Source organism: Rhipicephalus microplus, chromosome 3, assembly GCF_043290135.1.
Source record: "Rhipicephalus microplus isolate Deutch F79 chromosome 3, USDA_Rmic, whole genome shotgun sequence".
NCBI classification, from domain to species: domain Eukaryota; kingdom Metazoa; phylum Arthropoda; class Arachnida; order Ixodida; family Ixodidae; genus Rhipicephalus; species Rhipicephalus microplus.
The window spans coordinates 21,240,001-21,254,102 of NC_134702.1; the positions used below are offsets into that span (position 1 = coordinate 21,240,001).

Here is a 14,102-nt window from a genome sequence, read left to right on the forward strand (position 1 = left end):
CCGTGGGCCTGTGCGTGGGGGGGGGGGGGGGGGGGGGATTGGAAAAATGTGGGTAACGATTTAGAGTACAGGGTACTCTACTATGGGAGAGCTTAAAGCCGTCCCCTAAACTTGATCTTGAAGAAGGGTTACTTCCCCCGATGCAAAGTTTGACAGGCACTCTAAACATACCTGATAAATGAAAGTCACCGTGCTTTCTCTGCTATGCTTGAGTAACTTTGTCTGTACACCAAACAAGCTTTAGGTGCAATCAGGCCGTCCTGTTTTGATAACGTTCACCTTCAGATTATCTTCGTATCTTTTAATGCAACATCTTCAAAAGCGAGCAAATATGATCCTAAAACCATGCTGTAAAGTTCTAAGTTTCAAATGTAATTGAAGAGGTCGTGACTGAATGTCGAGAGGGGTGGATGGATAAAGTTTCACGTTCCCCCCCCCCCCCCTCGGAAAGCGCTCTACCTTCTTTATATATATATATATATATAAACGGACGAAGAACTGAACAGCACGTGACAAGAACCGTATGTGGACGTACACGGACAGTTGGTTTCGTTCTCAGTGTTGACAGTGTTTCTTTCTCTTTTTTACTTGCTTTCTTTTCATTCTTTCTCGTCTTTTTTCTCCCCCTTTTTGTTTTTTTTTTGTTTTTTTTCTTTTTTTAGTTCTCTCTCACTCTCGCAAACATCTTTCAAGGCGAGAGGGACGCGGCAGCAACGAAGTTTGGAAGTTCATGTCAGTATAACTCATCCCCTGATGAAGGGAGCAGCCCTTGACAACGCTCCCGTTGTGCCATATCCCATACCTTCACTATATATATATATATATGTGTGTGTGTGTGTGTGTGTGTGTGTGTGTGTGTGTGTGTGTGTGTGTGTGTGTGTGTGTGTGTGTGTGTGTGTGTGTGTGTGTGTGTGTGTGTGTTTGTGCAAGGAAATGGTGGTGGAGGCCAAGCGACGAGGCACTGAATAAGCGGTCACGCCGCGCGTAGATTGAGTAGAGGCCATTGCCAGCTGTTATGCCTGCGAGTCCGCAGCGAACGTCCATGCCTCGGAAAAAGGAAATCTGTGTCAAGGCCAGCACGCGAGCCCGCCTGACGCGATCAACAACTCAACGGCGTCATCACGCGACGGCGCCTTTCTGGCGCGCACGTGCAGTGAGTCACATCATCCCGCGAGCCCGTCGAGTAAACAACCGGCGTCTTCCTGTCTGGCGGGTCTGACGCAATGCCTGGCGACGTCACTCGTCCTTGGGCGCAGCCACCTGCAGCGCAGCCTCTCCAGATTCGATGAGAAAGAATGACGCGGCCCAGCGGCGACCCCACTGGAGGATTCTAACCTCACGACCAGCGGCGCTTCTGGTTGGACATTCGGGTAGGACCCGGTGCATATAAAAGAAGCCCTGCGGCGCGTCGCGAGCAGCAGTCCTGTTGGAGAGCAGACATGTGTGTCGCAGTTGAGCTATGTGTTAGCAGACCCCTTTGACAGCAGACCCATTTGAGAGTAGAGCTATGTGTTAGAGAGAAGCTCTTCGCGTCTCTGTCGGCCCCAGTGCCGAATTTGTAACGCCTCTGTATATATGCTGTACATAAACCTTGTTCAACTCACCGTCGTCTCGTCCGCTCGTCTATCAGCTCTGCGCAGAAGCAGTCGCGAGCTGAGAAACCTACGCTACAAAACGGCTGGTGACCTTCCCGGTGGAATTTGAAGCAGTGGCGCTTTCGGGACCGTGTTGGCGTCGCCGTCTTTCGAAACAGTGGTTGCAGCGGTGAGAATTCGAGGCGCCCTTCGTAATGTCGTCGGAGGCACGCTTCGCAACACAGCAAACAGACCAACAACTCGACAATTTGCCGCCATTCGGAATTGTTCCGCTCCATCGACACAGCGGCAGTTTCCATAGGTCGAAAAGAATGAGAAAGAAAAGATGGGGCCCTTGGCACGAAAACGGTGGAAGTGTCCATAGCAAGTGTGAACAACGTATACGGCTATAGGCTCCGCGGCTAACCATTGAGCCGCGCAACCAATAACGGCTTCCGCCTCTGTTTACACGCGCAATCCGTACAGCGATCAAAGTTTGCACAGTGCGCTACCGGCATGCGCTGATCACTGCAGGTTTCGTGTGATGACGTCGTTGCAGGGTCTTTTGTTTTCACACACTCTTAAAAATAAGTTGTTAAAAAGCTAGTAAACACGAGCAATATGTTAGTAACAGCAGCTTTTACAAACCTTTTTGGGCCATTACTAACCTTTTATACTACCCACGTTAGCAAACGCTTGAAGGTTGCGTTGGTTACTACGTTTTGCGCACTGTTAGTAACTTTTCGTCATGCAGGTATTTAATGAACTTGTTAAACAAACTTTTAAGGTTATTACTACAAACGTCTAACAACCTATTTAGTAGTACGGGGATGTATTGAAGTTCATTGAGGCAATATATGCAAGCTTCCTACCTAGTCACTATGTCTTGAATGTTAGGCCATGTTGATGCGATATTATGCAAAATAGACATAAGTAATTGTTTTTGTTAATATGCTTGATTAAAAGTGCTACACTACGCTACCTCGCTCACCTGAAAAACCTGTAAGTTATACAAATAAAGGTGCCTTACTTAAATTATACATCTTACAGCGTAGCCGCCCACCGGCACCAGCTGCGTTCCCTAAAGTTAGGGCTATAAATACTCTTGAAACCACTTTGGAACTATATTTTTTGTGTGGACTTGTATGTATGCTGTTCTCCTTTATGACTTAATTTGCTTAATATCTCAGTGATATATAGATATGATGATGCTCGCGAATAGAACTGTAATAAGACGGGTGATTCGTAAGGCAAAGTAATCGCGCCTAGTAGATTTTTTTTTGTTTGCAACCGTTACTACCCAACCGTTACTACCTACGTTAGTAACCCTACTAACAGCGTTAGTAACGGTGGAGGTAGTAACGGTTACTATCCTCCCCGTTACTAACCTCACTTATTAACCGGTTAGTAACATATGTGGCAAGCAGTTAGTAAACCGAACTTAGTAAGTACTACAACCTTTTTATAAAGAGTGCAGTTGAACTGGCACTTTCTTTTTTGCAGCTGAGTTTCTTCATCATCGTTATTTATTTGTATAGCTGAATCGCTGGTCTCTTTCTTTAGTTGTTTATTCTTTCTTTTATCCCTTCCACAGATTATCATGCTCTAACCATCATAGGTCATTCGGACTGCTCACAAAAAACCTTCCACTCTGCAATGTTTTAGGCACGCCCGATTATTTATTATTTCAAGTGCTGCCAGTTTTTTCCCGAGACCAGAGCAGGTGGGCATACAAGTTGACAAGCAGGTAAAAAACAAAAACAAAATCAGCTTCCGAGAAAGTCGAACGCGCCAGCAAATAATGCCCAGCTCAGCGTCAAGGACTATACCGACGTAATGCAACTCTCGAAGTGTGGCAGCTTGGGCTAGTTGGTATGGCATGACGATAGTTATAGCGCGAGAACAGAACGACGACACAGAGACAAGAAGGAAGGTGTCCTTCGTGTCCTTCTTGTCTCTGTGTCGTCGTTTTGTTCTTGCGCTATAACTATCGTCATGACAACCCACGAACCGTTGTGACTGCACAACGCTAACGTTGTGCAGTCATTCCGTTTAAACGCTCTGTATACATTTTTTTTTGTATTTGTTCGGGCGCATGGATGAGTAGCGCGGCATTCGTCGCTCATGCCATGCACGGCCTCCAAGATCGCGGGCGTACGCGCCCGCGATCTCGGAGGCCATGCTCACACTCTGCTGGCGCGGCGGCAACCTCGGTGCGGCGGCTGCGCGGACTGTCGTCGTCGGAGGGCGCGGCGCCACGGCACGTGATAAACAACGGCGCAGGGAGGGGGGAGGAGGAAGAGGTAACTGGAGGCTCTTGAAACATGAAAATGCATAGATGGCGTGTGTAGGGTCGTCGGGCATGATGCCGTAGAGCGTGTTAGAAATTGCCCCACCGACGAGAGGCCACATTCTCCTGAAGGTCGAGCGTATAAATCGTCGGGAGGTCCAGAGCTCGTCTCCGATAACTGAAGCCTTGCCCCATACTACACAAATCGAAGAATCGGGTGCTACACCCCCCCCCCCCCGCCTCCTCTTACACTACCGCACTTTGGAATCTGCCTGCGCACGCAGAGAGCCTGTTGTCGGCGGAAGTTAGTTGGCATTCTACATTGGCTCACGGCTCCTCTTACGCACGAATGCTCGCCATTTGTCGTTAGTGCGTTCCTCCTTATGTGTATGCGTGTCAGAAACTGTAACATTCCGGCGATAACACAGGTGCACTATTATGTGTGAGGTTTAACGTCCCAAAACCACCGTACGATTATGAGAGACGCCGTACTGGAGGGCTCCGTATATCTCGACCACCTGGGGTTCTTAAACGTGCACCGAAATCTGAGCACACGGGCCTACAACATTGCCACCTCCATCGGAAATGCAGCCGCCGCAACCGGGATAACACAGGTGCACAGAATACATGTATGTGCCATCTGCAGGCGGGATACGCTCGACGCATTTTTCGCTCTATCGCACCAATCCTTCGAATGAGGTTCCGTAGCGAACATGTATATGAATACAGGCGCTGAACAGCATCGTCAGTCTGCAAAAAAAAAACAAAAAAGGTGGGGGGGGGGGTGTCCTACAATAATATATGTTCCAGTTTTTTTTTTTTTCTTCAGGCGAACACGTCCGCCTGAACAATTCAGTTCATCACGCAGAAATGTGAATCACCCCCATTTTTATTATTTTTATTTCTTTCTTCACGGGCAACAAAAGCAGCTGCCACACATCGTTCGTTTTCGGCAGCTGGCCAAATAGAAAAGCGATGCGCTGTATTGTGCCCATTTATCATCGGAGCATCTAAACGATTCGAGCATCACTTCCGTGCGGCCGTTTTTCGACACGACAAAACTCTCAGTAACGCTTCTATTTTTAATATTTCTTTTTTTGCGCGAGTCTATAAACAGTCGCAACACGCGTTTTTTTTTCCTTTTTTTTTTGACGGCCTACATTCACGTACGCACTGACCGATAACTGACTGGATCTAGCACAAAACTCGCCACGAAACGACGCTCTTTTTTTTTTTTTCTCCTTCTAATTTTCTGAAAGCGTACGCGTATGTAGATAAAGATACACGCACGCGCATCGAACCATTTGACACCGAACAGAACGCCCGAAAGAAAGGCTCGTTTTGGGTACAGGCACATTTGGCTGTGACCGTATAAAGGCGACCAGGGGCGCTCGAAATTCCCACCCACCAAGCACGATCTAATAATAATAATAATAATAATAATAATAATAATAATAATAATAATAATAATAATAATAATAATAATAATAATAATAATAAGTCTTAAAATGGAATGAACACATAAAATATATTGAAAGAAAGGCAATGAAAAGGCTTGGCCATTTGCGAAAGAGGCTTGCGAATGCCACACCACACATCAAACTTCTCGCGTACAAAACTTTCATCAGACCAGTATTAGAATATGGAGGAGCTGCAGTGTGGGATCCCTTTACTGCGTCCAATACTAAAAAAATTAGAAATGGTCCGAGAAAAATCTGTTCGATTTGTTTTTAATTGTTATAGTTGGCATACTTCCCCTTCACTTCTACTAATTAAAGCGGATCTCGAAAAACTACAGGAGAGAAGAAGAATGGAGAGGCTGAAGCTTTTTTACCTCATTTTCCACAACAAAATTGGTATCAACAAAACAGTGCACATTAGACAAATAAGTAAATATGCTGTGCACTCACAGCATTCAAAGAAAGTTTTAGATTACGTAAACCGCACAGACACATTCAAGTATTCATTTTTTCCAAGAACTACCCGTAAGTGGAATTGCCTATCACCCGATGCTGTACAGTGTCCAACAGTCGATTTATTTCTACATTCTCTCAATAACCACTAACAGTTTTTTGTATAGTCATGCAGCCCAGAGTTACACAATGCTTCCATTTTTTAGTACGTTTCAGTCAGCAAAGCTATGCCATTGTTGTTATGTTTTTCTTTAGTTTTTTTGTAAATTAGTACAAAAGTGTTGAATTGTAACCATTGCCAGTATGCCGTGTCATGTCAATTATGTTTTTTGTAGTAAATATTTCTGTATGCCCATTCCTGCTTAAGACCTCGTAAACAGGTCAGCAGTGCGTAATAAATAAATAAATAATACCATTTATTCGTTTTTTAATAAAGCAACTAGGCCTGTCAAAACCAATCGGAGGCTTGAGCGGCGAAGCCTGGCAGGCAGAAAACAAAGTGAACGCGTTACATGATTATAGGTAATCGCACAATACAGATGATAAGACAAAATAACGTGCACAAGAGATTATAGAAGCACAGGGCATATAGAGTGTAATCATCTCCATTACACAGTAGTTACGAAAATTGAAAGTGAAAAAAAAGCAGAGAGACAGCGATGTTTCACAAGCAAAGTGCCACACTATATGATTGCTCAGAAGTATATGCTTGCGAACGAGTCCACATAAAAGAACACCAGATGCACTATACGCGTGTACATATACAAATACGCCAAGGACTGTGGTGTCCCGTCCTCGGACTCCCGTGACCGTGTTTCATCTTTCTTATCCTCTCTTCTCTACTTCCGTCGTCACTCGCTGTCCCTGCGCATCTCTCTCTCTCTCTCTCTCTCTCTCTATATATATATATATATATATATATATATATATATATATATATATATATATATATATATATATATATATATATATATATATACTTTTAATTATTTGTTTTTAATCCCTCCTCATCCCATCCCTTGTGAGCTACTGTTGAGGTGTCGCACCAGATGCAGACAGTTACGGGGCTTACTTTTCTCTTCTTTTCCCTTTTATAACCACAATCTCAAATACGCCGTAGCAGTTTCTTTAATTTGTATTTCGTTTTTATGCGAAAAGTGCATAAGAACAAAACGTGCACTGTCGGAGTTTTACGTCCCAAAACCACAATAAGCTTACGAGAAACGCCGTATAGAGGACGTCTCCGCAAATTTCGGACGCTGTGTGATTTCTAAACGAACACTTCAAAATCTAAGCACACGGGCATCTGGCATTTCGCCTCTATTGAAATGGGGCGACAGCGGCCGAGATTTGAACCAGCGATCTTCGGATCAGCAGTCGAGCCCCTTAGCTAGCGCACCATCGCGGCGGGTAGGCTAAAGACACTGAGTGTTTTTTTTTTAATATTTTTAATGACGGGGTATTACGTCCCAAAACCACGATATGGTTAAGAGAGACGCCGTATAGTGAAGGGTTCCGGAAATTTTGACCACCGGCGGTTCTTTAGAGGGACCCTGAAACGGTTTTGACTATTTTTTTACGAACACATTGGGCCGGTAGACCATGCCCCCAAGGGTAATTTAGAGACCGATTTGAGCTCTCTGCGTAAACTGTGTAATTCATCACAACGCTTGAAAGCCGCGAATCGCTCCAGATCGCCGCGACTCGGCCAAACGCGTTTTCAACCGCCCGCACACCAAGCGACACGCTCTGCGCCACTGACGTCGTCGTTCCCAGCCGATCTGATTGGCTGTTGAACGCGCAGCACAGACTGCCGCGGCATCGGATCGGCGGCTGGATTTACGCATATGCGGTCTGACGTCACATCGTGACGCAGGCGCCGTGAAGGCGGAGCTTATCTCCGAGCGCTCGAAGGAAGAGTTGAGGGCAGTTGAGGGTGAAAGGCGGAGCGGAGGAGGAGAGCATTTTTTTAGTACTCGTAGATCCGTTAATAATGGGTGTTTCGATTGAACTCTGGTGCCAATTATTTGCTCCAGTAGTGGTCCAATCAAAAACGAAATGTGAAAAAAAAAAAACGTTTTAAGGGACCCTTTAGTGCACTCGCATCGCACAGTGCTCGGGCCTCTACAATTTCGCCTCCAATCGAAATGCAAACTCCGCGTCCGGAATCGAACCCGCGACCTTCCGAGTCAGCAGGCGAGCACCACTGCTCCACCGCGCGGCGGATTAAAGGAACCGACTTGTCTCTTTCTCTCAAATCCAACACACCCCCCTATCGGAAAAAAACGAATGGTGGGCATGGTGGAAACCACCACCCACCATTATAGTGGATTAATGTAGTGGGTGAATGGTGGGAAACACCCACCATGGCGCATGGTGGGTATGGTGGGTGCTGCAGTGCCGACAACACTTGAGCACGAAATGACGTCAGAATCACCGTGACGAGCTGCCACAAAAAATAAAAAAGAACTCAATAAAAACGGCATAAAAAAACACCCGTCCCGTAAAAAAAAAAAAAAAAACAAAGCGCCACGGAGGATCGAACGTGCAACCTGCGGATTCCCATTCGAAGACGCTAACCACTGCGCCACACCAACACGACGTTAACGGTCTGTTAAATACTTAGTTGGAATACAAACTTAAGGTTCAACTTGAGTTATGTTTGTCGTGTACATAACATAGACAAGATCTACACCTGCTACTAAAAATTGCACATTTATTAAACACAAGCAACTGCGGCCTGTAACGATTGTCACTATGTTATTGGCACTAGTGCTATTTTTTTTACAATTCACAACTTCAAGGAAAAAAAAAACCAAGTGGACTGGGGAGCAGCAACAGTTTACCGGCGGGGTCTGCCAAGTTTAATATCCGTTTCGCGCTCGTTCTAAAGGGCGACATCTGCTCACGCTTTATGACGCTTCTAGGCTCATTTCATAGATACGCCCGCCTAATTTATTTGATTGAGTATTGGGATGCTTTTCGCGCAATGTAGAGGGCGGTCGCGCCAGCGCAATGCTGTAGCTCTTTCGCTAAAGCAACAACTACATAACGGCTTGGCCAAAACGAATGCAGTGTACCGGAAACATTACGCTAACATAATGGTTCACCAAGCACACGAATTGCCACGTCTGAGTTCTCGTACACAAGCTAGAGAAGTGCCGGCGAGTGCGACCGGCGGCTGTCGGTGAGAAGACACTTAATTACGTTCTCTGGGAGTGCTTTGATCGCGTCACATCGATGTTTGTTGCTTCTTGAGCGAACACCATACACAATGAAAAATGCTTCATTTAGGTTAATTGATGCCATATGGCTGCGCTGTATTGTCATACTTAATCGTCGTAATCGTGTATTCTGAAACCCGGGAGCACGGATAACACAATTGTACGGGCTCAGTCAGTAGGCCTAACCTTTGGTGGAAATCATGATGGTAGAACATATGTAGTGTACAGATCCCAGCTTGGTACACTATATAATTTGCCCGCCATTATAAGCCCACCCATCATCTGCTTACTGCTTCCCAGCATTATCGCGATGGTGGGCAGAGCTTCTCAGCTTGGTACACCATGTGGCCCACCATAACAAGCAGCACCCATCATCTGCTTAGTGCTTCCCAGCATTATCGCAATGGTGGGAAGAGTTTCTCAGCTTGGTACACCATGTAGCCCACCATAATAAGCACCACCCACCATATGCTTAGGGCTTCCCAGCATTATCGCAATGGTGGGCAGAGTGTCCCATTATTGCCCACTATCTAGCCTCTGCTTTCCACCATCATTTACATTTTACCCATCATCTGTACACCATACCACCCAGTATGTCCCGGCATAACCACCATATTTTCCACTACGTCCCACCATAGCCATCATAATTTCCACCATGCCCACTATTATTTCCACCATGCCCACTATTATTTCCACTACGTCCACCATGTTTTCCAGTATCCACCATGGCAATTTTTCCAATAGGGCCATACTACTTAAACCTCGACTTCTCGTGAAATAACGCCACAACGGGGCATTCTATATCATTTGAATAAACAACGAACTAAAGCACCGAGTACGCCTTCTGCTTGCCACGCAAACGACCCGGATTCGATCCCGACTTGAACCGGGAAATTTTTAGTATTTATTCGCACCTCTCTCGATTTTGCGGTGATGACTTTTCGCTTACACATAATAAAACGACGTCCACGCCAACGCCGACACTGGAACTTCTGCGAAACGAGCTCTTTAAAAGCTATCGTGTTAAAAGTATGCACTAAGTGGTCGAAGTACGCATTAGGGACTATTGACATCGCTATCGCGTTCAACTCTTAAAGGCGAAGCTTAAAGGTGCCCTATTTTATATATATATATATATACACTCTTCGGCTCCGTCGGAATGTGGATACGGATGCCTGAAATCGAACCCGCGACCTCATGCTGAGGTTAAGGATGTTGTAGGTAGCCGGCGGATCAAGCCTTGAATAATTTGCAGGCATTGCCCCGACCGGTTTTCTCTTTGCTAGTTGTAGCTAATGTCCTTTGTTTTTTTTTAACTAAGCACGAGCAGGCTTTTGAAATAACAATTGTGCATAGCGAGACGTAATCCTGCATAAGACGGCGGCCTTTGTGCTATTCCACTTGCAGTATTGTGCCGGTACTCTTATCTCGCTGCACTATACCCTAAACATAATTGTCACTTATCACCATCACGTGCGAGGTCTGTATAGCAATCAAAAATTTCAAGAGAAGTCGCGACACCCGTTTCCTTGAAGATCGAGGAACCACGCGGAAACACAATATCAGTCACCCTGTAACATGGCGAGCCTAACTGTTGCAGTTCCTCAAATAAACCTTGCCGTTCCTTCTTAAGCTCACGACATTAGAGAGTTCTAGTACCGCGTACGCTGCGCACGTGGCGGCGTTGCGTACATAAGGACGCCACGTTTTGCGTAGTGCGCATGCGCAGACCGCAACGCGCACGTATCACGTTACGTACGCAGCCGTTACGTACGCACGCATGAGATGCGTGCGCGCGTACGTATGAGCTGATCGCGCCGCTCTCGAACAAGTTCGCGACAGCGCGAGACTTCGTTTTGCAAAATCGAAGGCAAGCACCGACTGGCTCTGTGGCTTAAAATATGGCCATAATCTGGCTATAACACTTGGATTGGCTCACATTGGCTGTCAACAACACGTGCTTCTATCAGATGACGCAACACGCTTCACGCTCGTTACGTACGCGGGTACTACGGCGTACTAAAAGCCGAATAGTGGCAAACGACGCCACGTAACGCAAGGCGCTTGCGTGATGCGTACGTAGCATCATTCCGCAGTACTAAAACTTTCTATTTACGCAAATGCTCATCAGCGGAGTATACTGCGGTGACATCGAGGCGTGGTGAGCGGTGCAAATTATACAGCAACGCCCCTGTATATGCATACACACTGGAAGGTCAGGCCAAGAGGTTTCTCAATGGTGCGTTACCGAAAGCGGAACCGTCAACGTCAAAACACCCGCGAGGCTATCCAGGTTGCAAAAAAAAAAAAAACGCGTTTCCGCGTTTCGTCCCGACGTTGCAGCAGCAAACAAGCACGCGAGACGATGTGGTGTACTAGCTGCGTGTTTCCAGGCGCGCCGGAAACGACTCCGTTGCACCACATAGCGAACCAAAACGCCCACGCGAATCTCCGTCGTTCGCACTCCGCCTCTCGAACCAGTGCTAAAACCGTGCAATACAGGCGCCCCGAAAGAGGAATCGAACCACACGAGGCGTATTTCAGACGCTGCGGCGCGTCACGTGATCGTACTCTCCTGGCTACTAAACACGCCTTTAAAAACCGCATACATTGGAATGTTCCCATAAGTGTGTCACACGGCCCCATAGGCATTTAAACGACTGGTAAACGAAAGTCGTGTCTTTTATCTTCTCAGTAGATTGCATTGAACCCTCCCCCTTCCCCCCCCCCCCCCCCCCACACCACCACCACCGAAAGTTTTCTCCACGCAATCTCGTTTTACATTGCCTCTGGGATCAAAGGCACTGGAAGCTTTGCTTTTCCGTTGCCTTGCCTGCAGGAACGGCCTACAATCCACCTACAGCGACAATGCAACCACTTCATCGTGATATCATGAAGAAGCCACAAATCTTGGCGACCTGTGACATCGTGATGACGTAATGGAGCGACCCTATCATATGATTATGGTTTTCTCGCATGACTCGAGTTCGCGCTGAGAAAAAAAAAAAGACAGCAACAAAAACGAAAAGAGGAGATGTGTGATAAGACGGGAAATAAATAAATTAAATCACATCTTTCAGCGAATAATAGTCGCATCAAGTGACTCGCTTTCAACCGAACGGTCATCCGATGCTTGCAAGATGTTGGTCGCTGCCATCTCTTGCACCTCGCTGCGCTGCGGCTTGGGTTTCTATAAACCTTCTAAACGAGCAACAGCCGGGAGACACTGCGATGGTTGGGGGCCCAGACGGGCAGAGAGGAGGGGCGCGAAAGAAAAAAGAGCGCAAGAGAGCTTTGGGAGACGGCCAAACAGGCCAGGTGAGAGTTTCTTTATCATCTGGTAGTTCCTTCCGGCACTGCATACTAGCTGACTGGGGCAGAAAACCAGCAGGCCGCCGGCGTAACAGACATGTCCTCGCCCTATATGCTGCGCAGCTGCCTCGGAGGTCCGTTTTGTCAATAAGAAAGAAAGAAAGTGTGCGATGTAAGGTTGGCTTGAGAACCAACATCAGCACACGTTATGTGTATACGTGCACGCACGTACGCAGGCGGAAATGAGATTAGACAGACAGACAGACAGACAGACAGACAGACAGACAGACAGACAGACAGACAGACAGACAGACAGACAGACAGACAGACAGACAGACAGACAGACAGACAGACAGACAGACAGACAGACAGACAGACAGACAGACAGACAGACAGACAGACAGACAGACAGACAGACAGACAGACAGATAGATAGATAGATAGATAGATAGATAGATAGATAGATAGATAGATAGATAGATAGATAGATAGATAGATAGATAGATAGATAGATAGATAGATAGATAGATAGATAGATAGATAGATAGATAGATAGATAGATAGATAGATAGATAGATAGATAGATAGATAGATAGATAGATAGATAGATAGATAGATAGATAGATAGATAGATAGATAGATAGATAGATAGATAGATAGATAGATAGATAGATAGATAGATAGATAGATAGATAAATAGATAGATAAATAGATAGATAAATAGATAAATAGATAGATAAATAGATAGATAAATAGATAGATAGATAGATAGATAGATAGATAGATAGATAGATAAATAGATAGATAGATAAATAGATAGATAGATAGATAGATAGATAGATAGATAGATAGATAGATAGATAGATAGATAGATAGATAGATAGATAGATAGATAGATAGATAGATAGATAGATAACACCAATTTCGTTATGTGGTTTTACGTCCCAAAACAACAACGAGACCATAAGGAACGTCGCAGCGGAGGGCTCCGAAAATTTAAAGCACTTGGAATTATTTAACGGGGGGAGGCGATTCTTAAATGAAAAGAAGATAAAAGTGAGCCCCGTAACAGGGAAGGACACCTCAACAGTAGCTCACGAGGGATGGGGGTAAGGAGGAATTAAAAGAATAGGAATTAAAGGTATAGAGATAGAGAAAGAAGGAGGAGGAGAGAGAGAGAGGCGCAGGGACAGCCACATACGGAAGTAAGGAGAAGATAGGAAAGATGGACACGGTCGCCGAAGTCCGAGAACGAGGCACCACTCAGCGAGAGCTCTTGTCGGCGTCAGGCGGTGGCGTAGGGCGAGCCAGTCGGTGAGAGCTGCGCTGTCGTCGGAGGTCGCAAGGGCAGAACCGGTCGGCACGAAATCCAGCGAGCGAGTGAATTATTTATCGTGCACCCAAATGTAAATACATGGGTCTAGCTCCATTGAAGTGCGGCCGCAACGGCAGGGATTCGATCCCACGACCTTGGGGTACCCCTATTACGACGTCCGTCATCAAAATGTTTCGCCGACATGGCGCAGCCGAAAGAAGCACATTGCCGCAACTCCAATGGGCCCCGCTCATCGTTAGCCTCAACCGCACTGAATAGCCACGCAACGCAAGTGCACGCCACATAAGAGGGAGCGGCCGCCTTTGCAGCCAGCTCAGCCGCAGGCAGGCGCGTGTGCTTGATGAATCGGAAGGCGCGCACCATATTTCAATGTATTTGCCCTCGCGGTCGAGTGAAGGGCCCAGGCGACACGGAGAGAAGGCCGAAGCAAATCCCGGCTCGTTTAGCGTAGAG

The 14,102-nt window shown here is 46.3% G+C and overlaps 1 protein-coding gene across 5 annotated transcripts in view; it reads right to left on the reverse strand.

Annotated features, from left to right (window-relative positions):
- Myo61F (unconventional myosin 61F) overlaps window positions 1–14,102 on the reverse strand; it is a 164,144-nt gene that overhangs the window by 37,949 nt on the left and 112,093 nt on the right. The gene's annotated exons all lie outside the window — the stretch shown is intronic.